The sequence below is a fragment of the Euprymna scolopes genome, chromosome 27, assembly GCF_053919585.1.
Source record: "Euprymna scolopes isolate OS-2025 chromosome 27, ASM5391958v1, whole genome shotgun sequence".
NCBI classification, from domain to species: domain Eukaryota; kingdom Metazoa; phylum Mollusca; class Cephalopoda; order Sepiida; family Sepiolidae; genus Euprymna; species Euprymna scolopes.
In genome coordinates, this window is record NC_136508.1 from 1,543,772 (window position 1) to 1,568,344 (window position 24,573).

The 24,573-nt window shown below is 33.9% G+C and overlaps 1 protein-coding gene across 2 annotated transcripts in view; it reads right to left on the reverse strand.

The window, feature by feature from the left end:
* Nucleotides 1–24,573, reverse strand: part of LOC145248787 (kin of IRRE-like protein 1) — a 2,909,730-nt gene that overhangs the window by 1,205,611 nt on the left and 1,679,546 nt on the right. For both annotated transcript variants that reach the window (XM_080110422.1, XM_080110421.1), the window contains exon 5: nt 17,323–17,384. The gene's annotated coding sequence lies outside the window, so the exon portion shown is untranslated. The remainder of the gene's footprint in view (nt 1–17,322; nt 17,385–24,573) is intronic.

Genomic DNA, 24,573 nt, shown 5'->3' on the forward strand with positions numbered 1-24,573 from the left:
TATATCTTTAGCACTAACTCAATGAATCCTAACTACCACTGTGCAGAAATACCTGGTTTAGACCCCAGTGCTGATGGACCCGTAGATCTCCCCAGGCTTCCATATAGGGGAAGGAAAACCTTGAAGCTAACATGTGCTACTGACCTTATACGTCCTGGCACTAAATAAATGGGGGAGGGAGTCCTTTTTAGTCCTGATCGACGCCCTACCTAGAGCTGGTGACTCGTAGTTATTAATGAACAGATTCGAAATGAGGATTTTAGCTGATGTATGACGTGGTACATATTTTTACTTCATTTTTCGATTTTACGTAAGTAGTTACTGACATTAACAAAGCCAACTTTCACTGGACAATATCTAAACTTCAACTGCCACCAACCATGTAATGAAACGAATTGTTCGTTGCCTATAACACCGAGTAAAAGCAATATATAGTAACGGCAATGCATATTAAGAGGAGATGGGCAGTTTAAGAGAAACCTTCCACCAAAACAATTATCCAGAGAGCGTCAAATCAGTTCCAAGAAATCTGAATCAGACACCAAAAGACACGAGTCGAAATCTCACCACAGTTACTTAAAGGACTTGTCGAAAATATAGTAATAATATGTAGTAATAAATAGCGATAGCTACATTTAGAAGTAAGTTAGGTTTAAGGCTCCTAAAATTCATGCTAGAATCTTTGCAAGGACCTGTGGCACAGTGGTTAGGGTACTTGGAAAAAGTCAGTTGTAAAAGTGACATTCTTTTAAAGGTTGAAGGTTCAATCCTCAGTGTAGGCGTCCGGAAATACAACTGCTATTACTTTGAAAAAGAGCAAAAGTAAGAAGTTCTGTTCGAAATTCTGAGCAGATTCACAGGTTTGACAGAAAGATCTCAGAGTTCAACAAGATACACTCGAAGAAGGTCGGAGGTTACATCGACCGAAACATTGTGAAAATTACACTTAAGATAAGAACAGTAATCCGAAGAATCGAAATAATAATAATAACCAATTCTCATCTAAAAAAAACAAAAACATGAGAAACGTAATTGACAAAATATATCACAGATTCTCAATTTTTAGTGAACATAGAAACGAAATGAACAATAAAACCAATCTCTTTGGTACAATTGAAACTTGAAAAGTATTTAAACTTAATTTCTTTGAATTTTACTTAAGTGATTGATCACATCTTTTTCAAAATTTTGTCTAAAGTAAATTCATAAGTAAATTTAAGTCATCTTGATACAAACGGATCAACTTGCAGCACAGATATCAGAGAAAGGATGTGAGCGTGTGACAATGCTTTCAACCTTGCTCCATCAATTGCAAAATAGTTCGTACAATCGTAGCAGATGTTGCTTCGATCATATATCACTTCCTGAATTATCTGTGCTATATTCACAAAACTGCAATGTCAATAAAAAAATATACCATGAAAGAATCCTCGCCATATTATTAACATGTAATGTCTAGGGGAGTTAAAACTATACAAATCTGTGTTATGTATAGATTTTATATTTCCACTTGCTTCTCATTGCCGAGAAGAAATACATTTCATTTTCGAAATTCGAAATTGTTTTTATCTTGCATTCATTCGTCCTGACACTGATAATCGACTAAAATATACATTTCCACTTTCATGCAATTACAAATTTGTAATGTCAAACTCACCTTTCAGCCTTTCACACTTAGGAATGTAAGTTTCATGCACGTTTTAGAATCCACATGCTTACAAAATAATAGTTAATAATTTTTTATTCCACTACACCAAAACCTTGCTATGTTTAAAAAGTTATCTGATTATCGTGGCAGTTATAATCAGCAAAATAAGGTTCGACAAGATCAAAGTGAATGAGAATAGTGGTTGAAGAGAACACTCCTCACAAACCAAACACGGTTGTTTGTGAGACATTTTCATTCTATGAACGTTAGGCACTTCCAAAAGTCACCACAGAATTAACCCCTCTATATGTAAAACGATGTAACTTAATTATAAGTTAATATTATCAATATAACTTTTGTACCGTTTAAAAGAATAGCAAAATAAACTAGTAATAATTAAAAAAACATTTTTTTCATCGAACGAAAGTAATGAAATTGCGAGACGAAAATCGTGTTTACATAATTGGCGCTTTAAAATAACGTTCCCATATAGTAAGCATTTCGAACGTAAAAACATACCCGTGTTTAATAAATCTAGCAAAAATCAACTAATGGTCAGATTTTCGTGAAATTTTCGCTACTTATCCATTTTAGAATGAAATTACATATAAAATGCAGTTTTCGTACAATATACGAGGGAAAATATTTTTTTAGTGCGTGTCCCCCCCATATTTATTTTTTCGAAATTTGAACAAAATATATTTAAATCTATCGACATTTCTATTTATTATGAAACATAAGAGTTCAAATAAGTAAAACAGATTCGTCGCCTCTGTCGAAAGTTTTAGGCACACATGCAAACATACATACATACATACATACATACATTTATATATTGGTAACTCAAATTTTCGATCCAAACCGATTAAAAAGCTTGCCCTATCTCTGAATACCCTTTACGTAAAATTTCAAATGTTTGCACCAGAAATTGTCTGAGTAATTTGGTAGAGACCGCAGATGTCAATTTTTTTAAACTTTGACCCCTATTATAACCCCTTAACATTTATTGTTTTGGGCTCACATTAAGTTATTAAATTAGATCCCTGTCCAAGGAACCTATATCTAAAATTTCAACTGTTTATACCCAAAATTGCAGAGGAGTGTGGTAGAGATCTCAAAGGTCAAATAGTTTAACTTTGACCCCTTAACTGACAAATTTCTGGCCAAAAACGGATTACAAAGTTTTTCCCAAACATCTATACCCAGTATATAAAATTTCGAGTCTGTAAACTGAAAATTGCCAGAGTTATTTCAAATATTTAGACCAGAAATTCTCTGAGTAATTTGGTAGAGACCGCAGCGGTATTATTTTTTTTAAATTTTGACTCTTATTATGAGACCTAAGCATTAATTGTTTTGGGCTCAAATCAAGTTATTAAGTTAGATCCATGTCCAAGTAACCTATGTCTAAAATTTCAAGTGTTTAGACCCCACATTGTCGGAGGAGTTTGGTAGAGTTCTCAAAGGTCAAATAATTGAACTTTGACCCCTTAATAGCTAGTCGAAAACCGATCACACAGATTTTCCCAAATCTCAGTAACCTGTATATCAAATTTCTAATCTGTAGACTTAAAATTGACAGAGTTATTGCATAGGCAAACGTACACACACACACACACACACGCAGATACACAGACACGTTCACTTTTATAGATATATAGACTAGCATTGGTGCCCGGCGTTGCCCAGGTGTTTGGAGGTGTATGCTGAGCAAAAAAAAAAAAAAAGAAATAAAAAAAAATGGTACTTTCTTTAATTTTGACCCCTATTATGACTTCTTAACATTTATTGTTTTGGGCTCAAATCAAGTTATTAAGTTAGATCCATGTCCAAGGAAGCTATATCTAAAATTTCAAGTTTTTAGACCCAAAATTGGCGGAGGAGTTTGGTAGAGTTCTGAAAGGACAGATCGTTGGACCTTTACCCCTTAACAGCCAAATTTCTGGTCGAAAACGGATCACAATGATTTTCCCAAATCTCAGTACTCCGTATATCAAATTTCGAGTCTGTAGAGAAAAATTGACAGAGTTATTGCATAGGGAAATGTACACACATACACACACACGCGCACACAGATACACAGACACGTTCACTTTTATAGAGATATAGACTAGCATGGGTGCCCGGCGTTGCCCAGATGTTTGGAGGTGTATGCTGAGCAAAAAAAAATAAAAATAAAAACAAAAAACGGTATATTTTTCAAACTTTGACCCCTTTTATGACCCCTTAACATTTATTGTTTTGGGCTCAAATCAAGTTATTAAGTTAGATCCATGTCCAAGGAAGCTATATCTAAAATTTCAAGTGTTTAGACCCCGAATTGGCGGAGGAGTTTGGTAGAGTTCTCAAAGGTCAAATCGTTGAACTTTTACCCATTAACAGCCAAATTACTGGCCGAATACCGATCACAAAGATTTTCCCAAACCTCAGTACACTGTATATCAAATTTCTAATCTGTAGACTAAAGATTGACAGAGTTTTTGCGTAGGGAAATATACATCCCACACACATACACACACACACTGACACTTTCACTTTTATAGATATACCGTTGCCCGGGTGCTTGGAGGTGTATCCTGAGCAAAAAGACAAAAACAAAAATATGGTCAATTTTTTTAACTTTGACCCCTATTATGACACCTTAGTATTTATTGTTTTGGGCTCCAATTAAGTTAGAGCCATGTCCAAGGAACCTATATGTAAAGTTTGAAGTGTTTAGACCCCAAATTAGGAGAGGAGTTTGGTAGAGTTCTCAAAGGTCAAATCGTTGAACTTTGACCCCTTTACAGCGAAATTTCTAGCCGAAAACCGATCACAAAGATTGTCACAAATCTCAGTACCCTGAATATCAAATTTCGAGCATGTAGACTAAAAATTGACAGAGTTATTGCGTAGGCAAATGCACGCACAGACACACACACACAGACATACAGACACGCTCACTTTAATAGATATACCAGCATGGTGCCCAGCGTTGCCCGGGTATTTGGAGGTGTATGGTGAGCAAAAAAAAAAAAAGAAAAGAAGCAGGCAATTTTTTTTAACTTTGACCCCTATTATACCCCCTTAAATCTTATTGTTTTGGACTCAAATCAAATTATTAAGTTAGATCCATCACCAAGAAACCTATAACTAAAATTTCAAGTGTTTAGACCCAAAATTGTCGGAGGAGTTGATAGAGTTCTCAAAGGTCAAATCGTTGAACTTTTACCTTTTAATAGCCAAATCGTTGAACTTTTACCTATATCAAATTTCCAGTCTGTAGACTAAAAATTGACAGAGTTATTGCATTGGAAAATGCACACACACACACACACACACACACACACATATTCAGACACGTTCAATTTTATATATATACTAGCATTTCCGCCCGGCGTTGCCCGGGTGTTTAGAGGTGTAAAAAAAACGGTCAATTTTTTAAAATTTGAGTCCTATTATTACCCCCTAACATTTATAGTTTTGGGCTCAAATCAAGTTAGTAAGTTAGATCCATGTCCAAGAAACCTATATCTAAAATTTCAAATGTTTAGACCCAAAATTGGCGGAGAAGTTTGACAGAGTTTCCAAAGGCAAAATCGTTGGACTTTGACCCATTAATCGCCAAATTTCTAGCTGAAAACCGATCACAAATATTTTCATTAATCTCAGTACCCTGTGTATCAAATTTCGAGTCTATAGACTAAAGATTGACAGAGTTATTGCGTAGAGAAAATGTACACACACACACACACACACACACACACACACACACACACACACTGACACTTTCACTTTTATAGATATACCCGTTGCCCGGGTGTTGGGAGGTGTATGCTGATAAAAAAAACAAAAAACAACAGAAAACAAAAACGGTCAATTTTTTAAAGATTTGACCCCTATTATGAGCCCTTAACATTTATTGTTTTGGTCTCAAATTACATTATTAACTTAGATCCATGTCCAATAAAGCTATATCTAAAATTTCAAGTGTTTAGACCCAAAATTGTCAGAGGAGTTTGGTAGAGTTCTCAAAGGTCAAATCGCTGAACTTTGACCCCTTTACAGCGAAATTTCTGGCGGAAAACTGATCACAAAGATTGTCACAAATCTCAGTACCCTGTATACCAAATTTCGAGTCTGTAGACTAAAAATTGACAGAGTTATTGTGTAGGCAAATGTACACACACACAGACACACAGACACGTTCACTTTTATAGATATATAGATATATAGGTATATAGACTAGCATGGGTGCCTGGCATTGCCCGGGTGTTTGGAGGTGTATGCTGCGCTAAAAAAAAAAAAAAGCAAAAAACGGTCAATTTCTTTAACTTTGACCCCTATTATCACCCCTCAACATTTATTGTTTTGGGCTCAAATCAAGTTATTAAATTACATCTATGTCCACGGAACCTCTATATAAATTTCACGTGTTTAGACCCCAAATTGTCGAAGCAACTAATAGGGAATTAATTAAAATGAATGTTTAAAAGAATACGCAAATTAGCTAGATCTTTTGTTAGTGGATGCAATTTCACAACCCATATATTTTCTTTTAAATTGTATTTTCTTTTAAATAAATAGAAAAGAGGGGTTTAATATTAATATCAATACGCACAAAAGAAGAACGAATTCATAGGAGTATATACATATATATTATATATTATATAACTTATATATATGTATATATAAATATATTATATATCTTATATATATTATATATATGTATTATATATTATATTATATATGTAATATATATATATATACTATATACATATATATATGTATTATATATATTATATTTTTATATATATATATGTACACACACACGCACACACACACACACACACACACACACACACACACACACACACACACACACACACATATATATAAGAGAAAAAAAAATTAAAACTGTAAGTTGAAATTTATAATCAAATGTATTGTTTGACCGAATACTTCAAAAGCAATTTACAAAGACCTTCTTTGCGTAGGTTTAAAGAATGCTATTCTTGCTATTCATCTCATCAGAAGACAGAAAGAAATCAGCAAATTTCATTTGTAGCAATGCCAGAGTTATTTACGGTATTAAATGCAACCGCAATTTATTATAGTCATTAATTGCAAAAATGTACATGTCCTTTTGTCTTGTGGTACAAATCACCCCTATTTCAGAACTAAGTGGAATCAACCAGTCCTATGAATACCTCTGGTTTCAGAGACTAAATGGAGACATTCATACCATGTTTAACTGCATGCTACGAACACGTTTCTCTCATAACACTTTAGTGGCTCCTGTATTCTTTATGATAAATATATAATATATTTTATACATTTTACACTACTTGTGGTTTTTTTCATTTGTAACCCCTAGCACGGGTCTATCACAACTCGCTGACGAGGACGATTAAAGAAATTCCCGGATCAATCTACAATAATTGCTAACAACTGCTGAATGACGAACATTAGGGCAACGACTTCGCTCTAAAAATGTAACAGCTATTGGAAGACAGCATTTTACGACCAAAAGTATTCAAGAAAAAAGAACACACGTGGATATTCGAAATATTTCTCCTACACTCGGGGGAAATTCGAAACTTCAAAAGTATTTATTTGTCAAAAGTTCGGTGAAGAACGGGAAAAACTAATTGTCTACGTTGGAAAAAATAACATTCGAGCGTAAAAATCCACAAATGTGTAGGATTAACAGGGAATTGAACCTAGTACCTAAACGTTACGAAAATTGAAAAATGACAAATGAAATCTACTGCTTTCTATTAAATAACCAGGTAAGAATTTTGTTAAGTTGTAAACCAACAAATTGTGTTTCTGAAAAAAACTCATTTTGTCATTAAGTAATTCCACACCGTCAAAAAAAAAAAAAAAAAAAAACGAAAATGGACGATTTTGCAAAACATATTTTGGAAATGGTGAAATTTCAACAAAGTCAGCAATTAAAGCTTGAAAAAAGGTTCAGACAAGAGCAATTGGCAATACAAAAACAAAACGAAGAGAAAAAATTGGCAATACAGAAATAAAACGAAGAGAAACAGTTAAATTTAATAAAATATCTCGAAGAAAAACGAGGAAGAGAAAAGAAAGAAATGAACGAACAAATATTGGAAAAGCAGTTAGATTTAATGAAATTCTTCGAGGAAAAACAGGAAAGAGAAAAGAAAGAAATGAATGAACAAATATTGGAATTGAAAAAATTACATTTAGAGCAACCAAACCAGTCAAATAAAAAAATGGATTTGATAACACAAGTTTTAGTGAATAAGAACAGCAGAGAAGAAACCAGGACGGCTTTTTCCCAAAATGCGATCTGGGCAGCTATTGATGCATTTCACTATGCTCCTGGGGAAGACATAACGTTTGTGGCATATTTCAGAAGATTTGAAGACCTTTTTTAAATTGATCGCAGTGCATGGACGGATCAAAAGAAATTTCGTTTATTGCTACGGAAGTTAGGTACATCCGAACATAAATTCATGAACTATATTTTAGCAAGAAAAACCAACGAATTGTCATTTGACGAGCCAGTCAAACTATTAATAGGGTTATACTGTCCAAAAAGAAGTATTTTTCATAAAAGATGGATATGCATGAATCTTACACGTAAGGAGAGTCAGGACTATACGACATTTGCGTCAAATTATCATCATTAACGATAGACAATTTCAAATGCTTAATATTCACACAAGGTTTTATAGCCACGAAAGACGCCGATATAAGACGTCGTGCTCTAAATAAATTGGAATTAAAACCCGATCTGACGCTTCAGAAACTGGCTGAAGATTGTCAGCGGTTCGTGGCAGTGAAGCAAGATTTCTGAGACATAGAGGAAGCAGGTATCCCTCACATTAAAAAAAAATATTCTTCAAAATTAAAGGACACCCGCCCGCCAGCAATTACCAACGAAGAGGCAAAAGGAACCCTTCACAAAATTATCAGGATAGACAAAATCCTAGGACTCTTTGGGTGCAATGGATGTCAGTAATAAAGGAAAATAACATGTGACCTATGCAAGCGAGCAGGGCACAAGGCTTCATATTGCAGAGCAAATGTAGCAAAATAGAGCTACGTAAAAACTGTAAAAATGGACCCTTCACCAACAGAGACCACAAGGAAGTATGTTACGGTGAGAATCAGAAATAAAGAAGTAAAACTGCAGCTTGATTCAGGGTTGGATTTATCAATTATAAATTTTCACACGTGGAAGAGAATAGGAAAGCCCAGGATGACAAAAACGAATAAAGTCGCAAGATCGATAACTGGTGAAAAAATACATTTTGAGGGTGAGCTAGTTATTAATGTGTCACTAAAAAGAACGACAAAAAAGCTAAAAGTGTTCGTTCTAAGGAATGCAACGAACTGATTCGGAACCGATTGGATTCAAGTATTCGAATTATGGGACTCGCCAATGAGTGAATTTTGTCACAAAGTCGAAAACCTACCGGCCGAAGTCGACAAAATAAAAAAACATCTAATAAAATCTTTCCCAAGTGTTTTCTCCGAAAAGCTTGGATGCTGCACAAAAATAAAGGCGAGATTCGAATTGCTGGACGAAGCAAAACCAATATTCAAAATGCCACGGAGCATACCATTCGCCGCGAGGGGACAAATTGAAAAAGAATTGGAAAGACTAGTTAACACTGGGATTTTAACCACTATTAACTATAGTGAGTGGGCAGCCCCCACCGTATACGTGAAAAAAAATCTAAAGAGATTAGGGTATGCGCGGACTTTTCGACCGGATTGAATGCGGCCCTCAAGGACCATCACTACCCGCTACCAAACCCAGACGAAATATTCGCTAAGTTAAATGGCGGAAAATATTTTTTCAAAATAGACTTAAGCGAAGCATACATACAAATACCAGTAGAAGAAGACAGCTTGAAACTTTTGCGTATCTCAATGCACAAAGGACTTCATAAATTCAATAGATTAGCATTTGGTTTAAAAGTAGCACCTGCAATTTTCCAACAGGTAATTGATACTTTGCTTAGCGGTTTGTATTTTGCAATAGGCTATCTGGACGATATTTTTATGCGTAGTCAAAATGTTGAAAAACATAGAGATCATGTATTTCAAATGTTTGACAGAATAAAAGAATATGACTTCACATTGAAGGAAGCAAAATACGATATTTTTTGGAATGAATAAAATACCTGGGTCATATCATAATAAGGACGGGAGGAAATCCGACCCAGACAGGTCCACAGCTATACAAGACATGCCAGAACCTCATAATACATTGCAGAGTTTTTTAAGTCTCGCGAACTATTATCAAACGTTCATTAAGAACATGTATGAATTGCGTGCGCCATTGAATTTACTATTTAAAAAAAAGGACAAAAAATGCCAGGCAGCGTTTAAGAAATTAAAAGACTCATTTCAATCCGAAACAAGAGATTATTGCCGAAACTGACGCAAGTTCTTATGGGATAAGGTGTGCATTCTACACAAGATGCCTGATGGGTCTGCTACCCCGATCGGCCATGCGTCAAGAACTTTACTTCCTGCCGAGAAGAATTACTCCCAAATCGAAAAGGAAGCACTTGGAATCATGTTCGGTGTTACAAAATTCCACCGATTTTTACACAGTCGTAAGTTTAAATTGCTGTGGCTAAAAGTAAAGAACCTTACCTCATGCATCGTGCGGCTCGTGTTAGGAAAGAAAAAAAAGAGAAAATAAAAATGGCCGCCTCCTCGTATTTATGGACTGAAAATCACGTGATGTGACGAGAGGGGGGAGGGGGTATGCTAATGAGATGTCTATAAAAGAGCCGTCTTCTTTATTTTGGGCGTCAGTGTGGAAAGTGCAGAAAGAAGAGAACAGTTGGATTTGAGTTTGAGACTTTTGATGTGAGGTTGAGTTCAAATTTAACGTCAAGCTATTTCTGCACAGTGACAAAAATGGGTGACCGAGTAAGATTGAGCAGCGATATCCTGAGGCCATTTACTGGAGAAGGTGACGTGGTTGCGTGGCTTAACAAGCTGAAGTTGGTGGCAAGGCTGCAGAAGATCGAGGATGAAGCCACTTTAATACCAATGTATTTGGAAGGAAGTGCTCTAGCAGTCTATCTAGAAATGGGAGAGACGGATCAGGCCATTGCTGAGAGCATTGAAAACCGGTTAAAGACCGCATTTTCCGAGAGCGCGTTTGAGGCTTACAAAAAGCGCAAGAGAGTCACCTGGACTGGGGAGTCTGTGGACGTGTATGTGGCAGAGATAAGGCGACTAGCAGGATTGGCTGGATATGGGGGACGCAGCCTTGAGAAGACTGTAAAGCTGGAGCTTGTAACTGGTTTCCCTGATCGCATCTTCATGGAACTGCAACGACTTACTGATATTGAAACTATGGAGGTGGAGGAGATTCTCAGGCATGCTAGAGTTTTGGTGAAACAGTCCGGTGAGCTGGGGACGGTCGCGTCTGCTGTTGCAAGCAGAAAGGAGCGACCAGTGATGAAGCAAGGCCGTGGATTTACCGGTAAAGTGGAGAAGTGGAATGCTGTGGAGAGGCCGATACCGTGATTGTAGTAAGGAATATGCCATTGCGGCTAAGAGTGATCGTGCTGGATAGACTGGTTGCAGGAATTGATGTGGTGCTGGGCCTGGATGCGATAGACCGACTGGGAGGAGCTACTATTGCTAAAGGCCAGGTGAAGTTTGGCAATCAGAGTGCACCGAGAATAACAGGAAGTGTTACCAGCGGTGATACCAACCAACCGTCGAAACCCCAACCATGTCTGATTGAGGATGATGACTTTCGAGCCTGCTTCAATGGCGAAAAATGGATGGTAGAATGGCGATGGACCACGGAGCCACCTGTATTGACGAATTGGGTCAGCTGCTACAAAAGCACACTGAAAGGAGCTGCGGAGCCGCAGTTTGAAAAAGAAGTTGAGAGATGGATAGATGAAGGAATATTAATGCCGTGGTCAGGGAAAGTTGACGGAATTTTGCCACATGGCTGTGGTCCAACCTATTTAGAAGAAAGTTAGGCCAGTGTTGGATTTCCGTGAGCTGAACAAGTTTGTCGCTTGTCACACAAAGGACGGAATCGACGTGTGTGAAGAAGTCGTAAGAAAATGGAGGAGGATGAAGCAGGCAACTAAAATTGTGGACCTGACGTCAGCCTACCTCCAACTTCATGTGGATGAGAAATTGTGGAAATATCAATTGGTAGAGTACAAAGGTCAAGTTTATTGTCTGACAAGATTAGATTTGGTCTGAACTCTGCAATAAAGATAATGACGGCAGTTCTTAAGACAGTGTTGGCCAAAGACGATGCAGTGAAGAGAGGCACCTGCTCTTACATCGACGATGTACTAGTGGACGAAACAGAGGTGACTGCGGAAAGGGTGAGAGAGCATATCAAAGCATATGGACTGACGACAAAACCGCCTGAGTCACTGGAAAACGGAATGGCATTGGGATTTCGACTACAAAACAATAAGGCAAGAAAATTGATGTTTGGGCGAGGAGATGAGAGCCCTGAAGCCAAGGTTGACCTAGCCAAGAGAGAGCTTTACTCTATATGTGGAAAGCTGGTTGGCCACTACCCAATAGCTGGATGGCTGCGAACTGCGTGCAGTTTTATTAAAAGGCAGACTGGGACAGACAGTTGGGAAGATGCAGTTGATCAAGAAGTGCTTCTCATGATACAAGAAGTCATTGCAGAAGTGAAAACAATGGACCATGTGAGAGGAGAATGGCATGTAAAGGAGGGCCATGAAGGAGTGATATGGACTGATGCTAGCAGTGTAGCATTAGGGGTATTATTGGAAATAGGAGAAGTGGCTGTTGAAGATGCTGCTTGGCTATGCAAAAAGGATGATAGCGCCCATATCAATGTTGCGGAACTTGATGCTTGGATGAAAGGCATCAATCTGGCTCTAAAATGGGGGCTACAGATAGTGAATGTTAAAACAGACTCTGCAACAGTGGTGTCGTGGATTAAATCTGAACTCTGGTGATAAGCGAATCAAAACAAAAGGCGCAGCGGAGATGCTTATCAAGCGTAGACTTGGAGCGCTGGGAGACTTGGTTCGAGAATTCAAACTAAAAGTAACTATTACCTTAGTTCCGTCACAAAAAATAAAGACAAGAAAAGTAAACCCGCACGTCACAATGCAAGACATCCAAAAGGTGGTGGAACAATATAAGGAATGCCAATCAATCGACCCTGCACCGGCTAGACATGAAAAAGGGGAACTGCATGTTGAAGAGAATTGGCGGAGATTGGCCATTGACATCACACATTATCAACATGAACCGCATGTAACTATGATTGATTGTGGGTCTGGGAGAGTAGTAATATGGCGGAAAATCAAGAATGAAACAGCAGAAGAGGTAAAGAGAGTTATCGAGGAGGTTTTTATGGAAAGGGGGTCAGTAGAAGAGGTGTTGGTGGATAATGGTACGTCTTTCCGCTCGGAAGTTTTTAGAGACTTATGTGCGAAGTGGAATGTAGGGCTATATTTTAGAGCTGCATACCGTCCAAGTGGAAATGGAATTATATAGAGGCACCATTGTACTATAAAAGCTGTGGCATCAAGAAGCCAGATTTCGTCCCAAGAAGCAGTTTTTTGGTACAATATGACGCCGAAGGCTGGTCAAGACAAAAATTCAGTGCCGCACCGGTCTACTTTTTCTTATGAATCGCGACATCCATTGGCTGTAACGCAGAGAGAAGAACAGGCCTGCGTGGACATCGCAGTTGGTGAAGAGGTGTGGGTGAAACCACCCAATTCTCGTTGCACGACTCGCTGGGGAAAAGGTACAGTGACTAAAATACTCTCCAAAAAACAAGGTAGCGATTGACGGAATGCCTCGTCACATTTTAGATATACGGAGAGTCTCCTTGCCATCAGAGGAAGCGGAGGTTGATGCTGATGTTAAAGCGTCTGAAGAAGAGCCTCTTCGACGATCGCACCATGAACGAAGACGCTCAGCGTGGATGGCGGACTATGATACTAATTATTGATCTTAGAGATCAAGAGGGCGTGTGGTTAAAAGTAAAGAACCTTACCTCATGCATCGTACAGGAAAGAAAAAAAAAGAAAATAAAAATGGCCGCCTCCTGGTATTTATGGACTGAAAATCACGTGATGTGACGAGAGGGGGGGGAGGTATGCAAATGAGATGTGGTTGGGTCTCTCTATAAAAGAGCCGTCTTCTTTATTTTGGGCGTCAGTGTGGAAAGTGCAGAGAGAAGAGAACAGTTAGATTTGAGTTTGAGACTTGTGATTTGAGGTTAAGTTCAAATTTAACGTCAATTGCAAACTGACCATAAGCCGCTTATAACCATCTTTGGCTCTAAAAAAGGTCTGTCAACTTACACAGTCAACAGACTACAAAGATGGGGGAACATTCTACTGAATTACGATTTCAGTATGGAATTTCTTACATTTTCGAAGTTAAGTCACGCAGACGGATTGTCGCGATTAATCCCGAAATAAAGGGAACCACTGGAAGACACAGTAATAGCGTCACTACAAAGTGAAAATGACTATACACAAATACTATGTAATACGATCAAGGAACTACCAGTCACTTTGGAAGATATAATAAGGGAGGCTGAAGAAGATAGTTTCATCAAAGAAACGAAACAAAAAATTCAATCGGATAAATCGGCGGCGGAAACTTATTCTATTGTTCTACTGAGAGAGAGTAGTAATCCCAGAAAGAAAATTCTAAAGGATTTTCATACGGGGCACCCTGGAGCTACGCGAATAAAGAGCCTCATAAAGTCCTATGCTTACTGGAAGAGTATGGACTCTGATATAGAAGGCACGGTAAAATTGTGTAAGGGATGCGCATTGGTTGCAGAAGCGCCCCCAATAGAATTTAGCCCGTGGCCTAAAGCGGAGTACACATAGCAAAGAATACACTTAGATTACGTAGGCTCACTGGATGGAAACTATTATTTAAAAGTGGTAGACAGTTTTTCAAAATGACCTGAGGTATTTCGATGTAAAAGTCCAACAACGGATTTTACAATCAGTGCTCTTCACGAATTGTTCGATAGATTTGGTGTGGTTGATTGTCTAGTGTCAGACAATGGCACATAATTCACTTCAGCAGATTAAATTAAAAAAAATTACTCTTCCGACACGATGCCACTTAAAATGTATGTTGCTACTACCTGTCCATTTGAGCTTAATTCACGTTTCTCTTTCTTCCGACCGCTAGGCACATCCGGCCCATTTTCATCTTTGCTTTCACGTCATTCTCCTTCGGCGCCGACTTCGTTTCTTTCCGAGCACGTGTTGCATTTTTCTTCATTTTTGCCTTCTCTTCTAGCGCAGACTTCCTAATCTGCATATGTGTATTTTTTTGGCAACTGCTGCTAATCTCTTAGCAGCCAGAAGCTGCTGCAGCTGTTGATGCTTTTCACGCATTCATATGCACTATGTTGCACACACACAAACACACATGCATTTAAATGGAAAATAAGAAACAAAATGTTCAACGATTTGTCTGTTTCGTGAGTTTATTTCAAGAGATTGTAAGGTGGAAATAATGCCTTTTAAGCTGGATTTTCTGTTTAGCTTTCAGTTAGTGTCGAATAATAATGATAGAAAGATGGAAAATTTTTGTCACCTTTTTGTAGTTATTTCATTCATAAATTAGCTTGTAGGCTGTTTTTAATTGCGGGGTGTTATACTTCGGTTTCCAGATAAAGTCAGGTTATCAGGCGAAAACACGAATCGCTCCTAAGCCAAACTCTCAACATCTTTTATGGGTACTGCATCCTCATTGATCTGATGCCCTATTATCTGAATTGCAAGTAAACGAACTGTTGAAATCAATAAGATAGGCACCGTCAAAACTGGGGGGGGGGGCAGGTAAGTACTTTTTAACGGACCGTCTTTTTAAAAATCTACCAAAAATCAGGTAATTATCCAATTTTCAGCGATTATTAAGAGAAGAATGAAGTGCACTTATTTTTCATAAACGATGTATATATATATATATATATATATATATATATATATATATATATATATATATATATATATATATATTGGCTTATAAAACCCCCTTTGTTTTGAAGGGGTTCCAAATATGTTTAAAATAATAATCTGAAACTGAACAAAACATATTGTGTTGTTGTAAGGGACGGGATTATGGATTAAAAAAATAATTTGTTTGCATACCTTATTTTGGCGTCTGAATATCAGAAATTCGATTGTGTTTAATTATTCCGCGTTTGAGTTTTGAAGTGTTAAATTCAGTAAAACAATTAATTTAAGTTAAGCAAAACAAAAATAATTTTTTTAAAAATATTTATACAAAAAAAAGCCATTTTAAAATCTTTGATAAATAAATTAACAATTTTTTCAGCGAGCCGAATAATGCATGACCATTATTAAACAGGGAATGCTTTGAAGAATCGATACAAAAAATCGATAAATTTGTGTTAAAAATATCATTATTTTTTCGATCCCGTTTGAAAACGTTTGCCGCCTTTCGACTACGGTGGACCAAACGCGCTGAAATAATTTTTTTTATTCTGCTTGAAGTTGCTCCCCCCACTTTGGGGAGCCTGACCCCCACACACATACACATTAAAAACCAAACTCATACAAATGGTCACCCATCTGGTACTAGCCAGTCTCAGCGTTAATAATACATTGAAATTTTCGTCACTGAAACATAAGTTTTTTTGGCCTGTTTGGTCTTCCATAGTTTGCTTTTTATCAAGTACAAATGTAAACATTGTCTCAAATCGACGTGAAGTAACTGGTTGCCTATATGAATAAGTGGAATTATTTGAAATCTAGGTACTAATATTATAATATTTTTTGCATATTCTCATAGAAAATCACCCTAAATCTTAGTTAGACAAGAAATAAACAAATTAATTATTTCAAAAACCTTTTTGTTTAACTATTTATATACGTTTTTTGTGCAAGATAAAAAATGCCAATTGTTAACTTTTGGGGAAATTTTAACATTTAAAATTTAATTAAATTAAATTAAATAGTAGAAAATGTTTTACATTATTCTGCTTTCTATATGATAAAATTCTGGGTTTTATCTTTCTGGAAAAAAAGTTACTCAGAAATAATAAATGTGATTTCGTTTTAAAAAATAACAACAACATGATTTTTTAATAAATGCAATTTCGTTTTAAAAACGTAATTTTAATAAATGTAATTTCATTTTAAAAAAGCAACAGCAACAACTTGATTTTTTCGGCCATTTTTGGCGGTATCTACAATAAGAACTTGATTTTTTCGGCCATTTTTGGCGGTGTCTACAATAAGAACTCGACGTTTCATAGGGTAGTGGCTTCGGTTTTGGTTAACAGCTAGCGTTTCACGTGTCGTATTTAAAGTTTAGCGGTTGCGTTTAACATATGCGTTGAGTTAAGGCACACTCGTATCAAAAGAAAAGAAGAATGAAATAAATAAATGAATTAAATAAATAAAATAAATGATTAAAATAAATAAAACTAAAAACAATAAATAAAATATAAATAACTAAATAAATGAATAAATAAATACGATACAATAAAGTAAAAAGTAAATAAATACAAATGCGCATTATATATATATATATATATATATATATATATATATATATATATATATATATATATATATAAACATAAACTTAAACTAAATATCTTTATCTAAACATTACATAAGTCAATAGTGTTTTAGTCCATAAATTACCTGGCAACTTTTGACTTGTTCCAAGCGAAACTACATTTCTGCAATACATGAAAGGATTCTTTCTGAAAAAGAAAGAAAAAAATAAATTACGTTTAAAATTCAAAGAATTCATAAAACGCCACCGTAAAGAAAAATACGAGTGAAACTGAAGAAAGAAAACTCAAATAGATTCAGTGTAAACTGAAAATTAATGGCGCACAAAAATAAAAGATTCTATAAAGAAAGAAATGAAATGGAAGAGCGAATAATGATAACAAAATGTCTGTCTCAACGCGAAATAGCTACCATATCGAAATATTCTATAAACAGGATAAATAATTATAAGGTAAGAAACTTAATGTTTACTGCATGACTCTCTTGTACTATTTATTATCCTGTTCGTATTTTAGTCTTTGCTTTGATTTGCTCTCATCGCCATGATTTTACGTGCGATTATGAACTATTATTTGAACGCATACGATAGACGAACACACTAAGAAAAGATCATAGATAAATTTAACAAATAAACAATAGTAAAGCATTAAAAATGACAAATCTGAAAGATCTGAGTCGGCTGAGATCGATAGGTGTTCTCTTGATACTTTAGTTTCTCTTGTTTTTGTTTAGACAAATAATTCTATATATTTCATTGCTAAATGAATACGATGATCACTTGAAATTAATTGCTACTATCAGCATTTATTGCTTTTTATATAACATTAGCTGTCAGATATTTATTAATGGGAACTTATTTTTATTATAAAATTACATAAATTATGTATTCATACTGTAATACCTTACGCGTACGTACGTAAGTGTGTCACGGTTTCCAGAGTATAAATTATTCGATCGGGAGATCCTATTGATGTATAATGAGGGTGGGAGGTGATAACATACTATGAACACACACACACATACACACACATATATATATATATATATATATATATATATATATATATATATATATATATATATATAGAGAGAGAGAGAGAGAGAGAGAGAGGGAGAGAGAGAGAGAGAGAGAGAGAGAGAAATAAAAAGGAACAAACCGTATTATGTGTTCATCAACGTTTCGTCTTTATTTCGAGACTTCCTCTGGATGAATGGGATTAAGGAACAGAAAATACCAGTAGAAGATATTGGAAAATGTTTCACGTGCAAAGTGTGACGCTGTTCTATTTCAGAAAAACGGAAAAAGACGTTGGAAATTCAAAAAGGAGGGGGGGGGCTTGCGCTGTTAAAGAGAGGGAAATTTTAGTGACGTCATATAGTCGTTAATGTAATTTTAGCAGATATGAACGCAGTTAATATTCTTGCTTGAGGGAAATGTATCTGTTGAAATTCAAATATAGGTTTGTAACAGAAATGAAATGAGTGTTATGTAATTTATTGATTGAGATTATATGTGTTAATTATTATAGGGGGTGTTTGAATGGTGTGAGAGGGTTAACCTGTGTCTACAGTCAAATTATGTTCTTTTAAGAAAAGTTTACTTATTAATGGCGCTATGTTATAGAAACCTGCACGCTGTTTAATTGTGCTTGTATTTGCGATAAACGCAGATTCAAGAAGTCTCCGGCGCGGTTTATTTGAAATAAATTTAACTACTTTTGCTTGTTTAAAGTCAAAGGTGTGATTATACTGCAATAAATGAGAGAATAATGCACTTAGAGAATTGCTATTTTTTATATCTCTTTTATGTTCATTGAGCCTTTTTTCCAATTTACGCTGGGTTTCACCAACGTATTTATGAATTTGAATTCTTCGTCCAGATATTCAGGACTGCAAATTCTGAAAGCGCGTAAGAAGAAACCAATTATCAAATTTCAAATACCTCACAAACATTTTGAAAACCTTGCAATATCCAACATATTTAATATTGAATGCTAAGAGAAAAGCCACACAAATATTTTCCAGGATAAATGATAAAAAATCATACACACCAGACTTTTCTCTCATAAACACACCAATAATACAATAATGTGTAACACACTAAACAAACTAGAAATTCCTATCGTACAAACCACATCACTAACCATAAGACATATATTAAAAACTACGAAACATCTCCATAACAAACCAGTTTCCAATGGAGGTATATACACAATTCCTTGACAAAATTGCCATCATAAATACGTTGGTGAAACCCAGCGTAAATTGGAAAAAAGGCTCAGTGAAAATAAAAGAGATATAAAAAATGGCAATTCTCTAAGTCCATTATTCTCTCATTTATTGCAGCATAATCACACCTTTGACTTTAAACAAGCACCTCCTTTTTGAATTTCCAACTTCTTTTTCCGTTTTTCTGAAATAGAACAGCGTCACACTTTGCACGTGAAACATTTTCAAATATTTTGTACTGGTATTTTCTGTTTCTTAATCCCATTCATTAGAGGAAGTCTCGAAATAAAGACGAAACGTTGATGAACACATAATACGGTTTGTTCCTTTTTATTTCTCTATTTTGTCGGAATACTATTTCCATATTTCTCATCATATATATATATATATATATATATATATATATATATATATATAGGAAATTTATTACTGTGAGTCCAGAATGAGTTAACAAATTGTTTCAACTAGAGGAAAATCCTCAAAGAGAGGAAAAATCCAACTAGCATCATCAGAATTCGTAGATGGACTCTATATATATATATATATATATATATATATATATATATATATATATATATATATATATATATATATATAGAGAGAGAGAGAGAGAGAGATGCTAATTTAATGTCTGTATTATGTTATCACATCTGATCTTCCTTTTTTTTTAAAATAAATACGATCACCCGATCACCGAAGACAATGTAAAAAACATTTAAAAAAGATGTCCCTTTATAGCCACACATTTGGAAGAAAACGTGTTTTTTTCTATTAATTTTATGTTTATTTTTTTTTTTAGTGAAACCTTATTATCCTGTAATGGAACGATTTCTCAGAAAAAAAATCATAGGTGCGTGCAAATTGAATGTCGATGCTAAAAATGTATGAACATTTTGACCCTTCCTTTTACATAAAAATTCACCCAAAATCAGAAGATTAACCAACTTTAATGACAATTTTCTGTATTTATCAAATAATGATCATGTTATATAATTAATTTATTATTTTTATTTGAATTTTAGCAGAAGTGTATTATTTTGTTTAAATAAAAACATCTTTACTAAAGTTATAGTTTTTAGTAGTAAAAAATAAAAATTAATGAATTTATTTTTTGCTTTTGTTATGAAAATAAAGCATCGTAAATTGTAAAAATAAAGAAGAAAAAATAATTTTTATAGGAGCATTACGAAAAAAAAAAACTCCTAAAGTCCTTATTAATGAATTCCAAGAATGCACTCGAGGAAAAAGCTAGGATATCATCATGGAATTCTTTATTTAATATTTTCACACGGAAAATTTAATTGCAAACAATATTTCTACTTTTTGTTGGATTACATGTTTTACGTAATTTTTATATGTAAGATTCTAATATTTTCCTTGCTTGAATGAATGTGAAACTTTCGGCGTAACATAATTTGTTATATAATCTTCCAAAAAATTGATTTAAAAGCAGCGACGAAGAAAAATAATTAAATAAAAAATGGTAAAAATTATACAAACGTTCACGGTAATAATGTGCGGATGCATGGTTGGGTAAAAAAGAAAATCAGCACTCCCTACCTCCCTATAATTACCTAATATCATTTTCAGACAGCTTTTTGACATTCTGGGCTTAACTTAAGCAAAGTTAGAATCTTTCGCTTTTGGGGACTAATTAAGCGATTTTTTGTATAAACAGGGTGTTTTTTTTTAAATTTGATTTAATATCTTAAGACTTTACTTAATTAATTATCTTTGAAATAGACCCGAAAACCTAATATTTATCTTTCAAATGATTTTACAATGAATTTATTTAACTTCAAAATTTAGCTGAATTTGTCAGTTTGCAAATGTTGCCGTGAAAACATTTTTCATTATAACTTTATTTTTCACTTGTACACATATTTTTTTCGTTTTGGTAATTAACTTTCTTTAAAATACAATAAAAAGTACTCTGAAACCTACAAAAAATTATGATAAATCGGCTTTCAAATCTATTTCCCCTATCTTTTTTCCGCCATTATTACCTGTACCTAGAAAATCTGTTCTTAAAATTGTAATGTAAAAATGGCTGTGAAATATTTAATAACGCATTAGTATCTTTAACATACGTACGTGTTATGGTTTATTACAGTGGTGTAGCAGATATTTCTGCCGCCCGAGGCGGTCGTAAGATTTGCTGACATTTGATAACCTTTTAAGCTTTAAAATTCTAAAAAGCCTAAAAATATTTATTTTCATGGAATTACAATCAAGGGTCTAATTTTAGACTGCTGCTATTAGTTCTAGCCTTTCATTTTATTGCAGTAGTCCTATACATATACAGTCGTCGTCAAAGAAAACCAAAGACTTTTCAAAACGAAAACGTATTATTCAAATTATTGAAAAGCATTTGTTACATTAACTGGTTACGTAAAATGGTACGGGCCAGAAAACACAAGTAAATACCAGAAAAAATAAGTAAATACCATTAAACATAAGTAAATACCAGGAAACATAAGTAATTACCAGGAAACATAAGTAATTACCAGAAAACACAAGTACATACTAGGAAACCTAAGTAAATACTAGGAAACATAAGTAACTAAAAGGAAACATAAGTAAATACCAGAAAACAAAAGTAAATGCCAGAAAGCATAAGTAAATAATAGAAAACACAAGTAAATGCCAGAAAACATAAGTAAATACCAGGAAACATAAGTAAATACTAGAAACATAAGTAAATTCTAGAAAACAAAAGTGAATACCAGAAAACATAAGTAAATACTAGGAAACATAAGTAAATACCAGAAAACATAAGTTAATGCCAGAAAGCATAAGTAAATGCCAGAAAACAAAAGTAATTACCACAAAACATAAGTAAATGCCAGAAAACAGAAGTAATTACCAGAAAACATATGTAAATGCAAGAAAACATAAGTAAATACCAGCGAACATAAGTAAATACAAGAAAACATAAGTAAATACCAGAAAACATAAGTAAATACCAGAAAACATCAGTAATTACAATAAAACAAAAGTAAATGCCAGAAAACATAAGTAAATACCAGCGAACATCAGTAAATACAAGAAAACATAAGTAAATACCAGAAAACATAAGTAAATACCAGAAAACATCAGTGATTAACAGAAAACAAAAGTAAATGCCAGAAAACATAAGTAAATACCAGCGAACATAAGTAAATACAAGAAAAAATTAGTAAATAACAGAAAACATAAGTAATTACCACAAAACATAAGTAAATGCCAGAAAACATAGGTAATTACCAGAAAAAATAAGTAAATGCCAGAAAACATAAGTAAATACCAGCGAACATCAGTAAATACAAGAAAAAATAAGTAAATACTAGGAAACATAAGTAAATACAAGAAAACATCACTAATTAACAAAAAACAAAAGTAAATGCCAGAAAACATAAGTAAATACGAGAAAAAATAAGTAAATACCAGAAAAAAAGTAAATACCAGAAAACATAAGTAATTACAAGAAAAAATAAGTAAATACCAGAAAACATAAGTAAAAACCAGAAAACATAAGTAAATACAAGAAAACATAAGTAAATACCAGCGAACATAAGTAAATAAAAGAAAAAATTGGTAAATACCAGAAAAAATAAGTAAATGCTAGGAAACATAAGTAAATACCAGAAAAAAAGTCAATACAAGGAAACATAAGTAAATACCAGAAAACATAAGTAAATACGAGAAAAAATAAGTGAATACTAGAAAACATAAGTAAATACAAGACACCATAAGTAAATACTAGAAAACATAAGTAAATACTAGAAAAAATAAGTAAATACCAGACAACATGAGTAAATGCAAGACAAAATCAGTGAATACTAGAAAACATGAGTAAATACTAAAAAACATACGTAAATACTAGGAAACATAAGTAAATACCAGAAAACATAAGTAAATGCAAGTTAAAAATCAGTGAATACAAGAAAACATAAGTAAATACAGGAAAACATCAGTAAATACAAGAAAACATAAGTAAATACAAGAAAACATAAGTAAATGCGAGAACCCATAAGTAAATACCAGAAAACATCAGTAAATACCAGAAAACATGAGTAAATACTAGAAAACACAAGTAAATACCAGAAAACATAAGTAAATACTTGGAAACATAAGTAAATACTAGGAAACATAAGTAAATACCAGAAAACATAAAAAAAGAAAAATTAGTGAATACTAGAAAACGTAAGTAAATACTAGAAAATATAAGTAAATACAAGAAAACATAAGTAAATACTAGAAACATACGTAAATACCAGAAAACATAAATTAATACCAGAAAACATACGAAAATACCACAAAACATAGGTAAATACAAGCAAACATAAGTAAATACTAGGAAACATAAGTAAATACCAGAAAACATAAGTAAATACGAGAAAAATAAGTAAATACGAGAAAACACAAGTAAATACCAGAAAAAATAAGTAAATTCCAGAAAACATAAGTAAATACTTGGAAACTTAAGTAAATACTAGGAAACATAAGTAACAAAAAAAGAAAACATAAGTACATACCAGAAAACATAAGTAAATACCAGAAAACATAAGTAAATACAAGAAAACACAACTAAATACCAGAAAACATAAGTAAATACAAGAAAACATCAGTAAATACAAGAAAATATAAGTAAATACCAGAAAACATAAGTAAATACTAGGAAACATAAGTAAATACTAGGAAACATATGTAAAAAACCAGAAAACATAAGTAAAAACTAGGGAACATAAGTAAATACCAGAAAAAATAAGTAAATACTAGAAAACATAAGTAAATCCCAGAAAACATGATTAAATACCAGAAAACATAAGTAAATACTAGGAAACATAATAAATGCCAGAAAACATAATTAAATAACAGAAAACAAAAGGAAATACTAGAAAACATAAGTAAATACTAGGAAACATAATTAAATACCAGAAAACATAAGTAAAAACCAGAAAACATAAGTAAATACAAGAAAACATAAGTAAATACCAGCGAACATAAGTAAATAAAAGAAAAAATTGGTAAATACCAGAAAACATAAGTAAATACAAGAAAACATAAGTAAATACTAGAAAACATAAGTAAATACAAGAAAACATAAGTGAATACCAGAAAAAATAAGTAAATACTAGGAAACATAAGTAAATACCAGAAAAAATA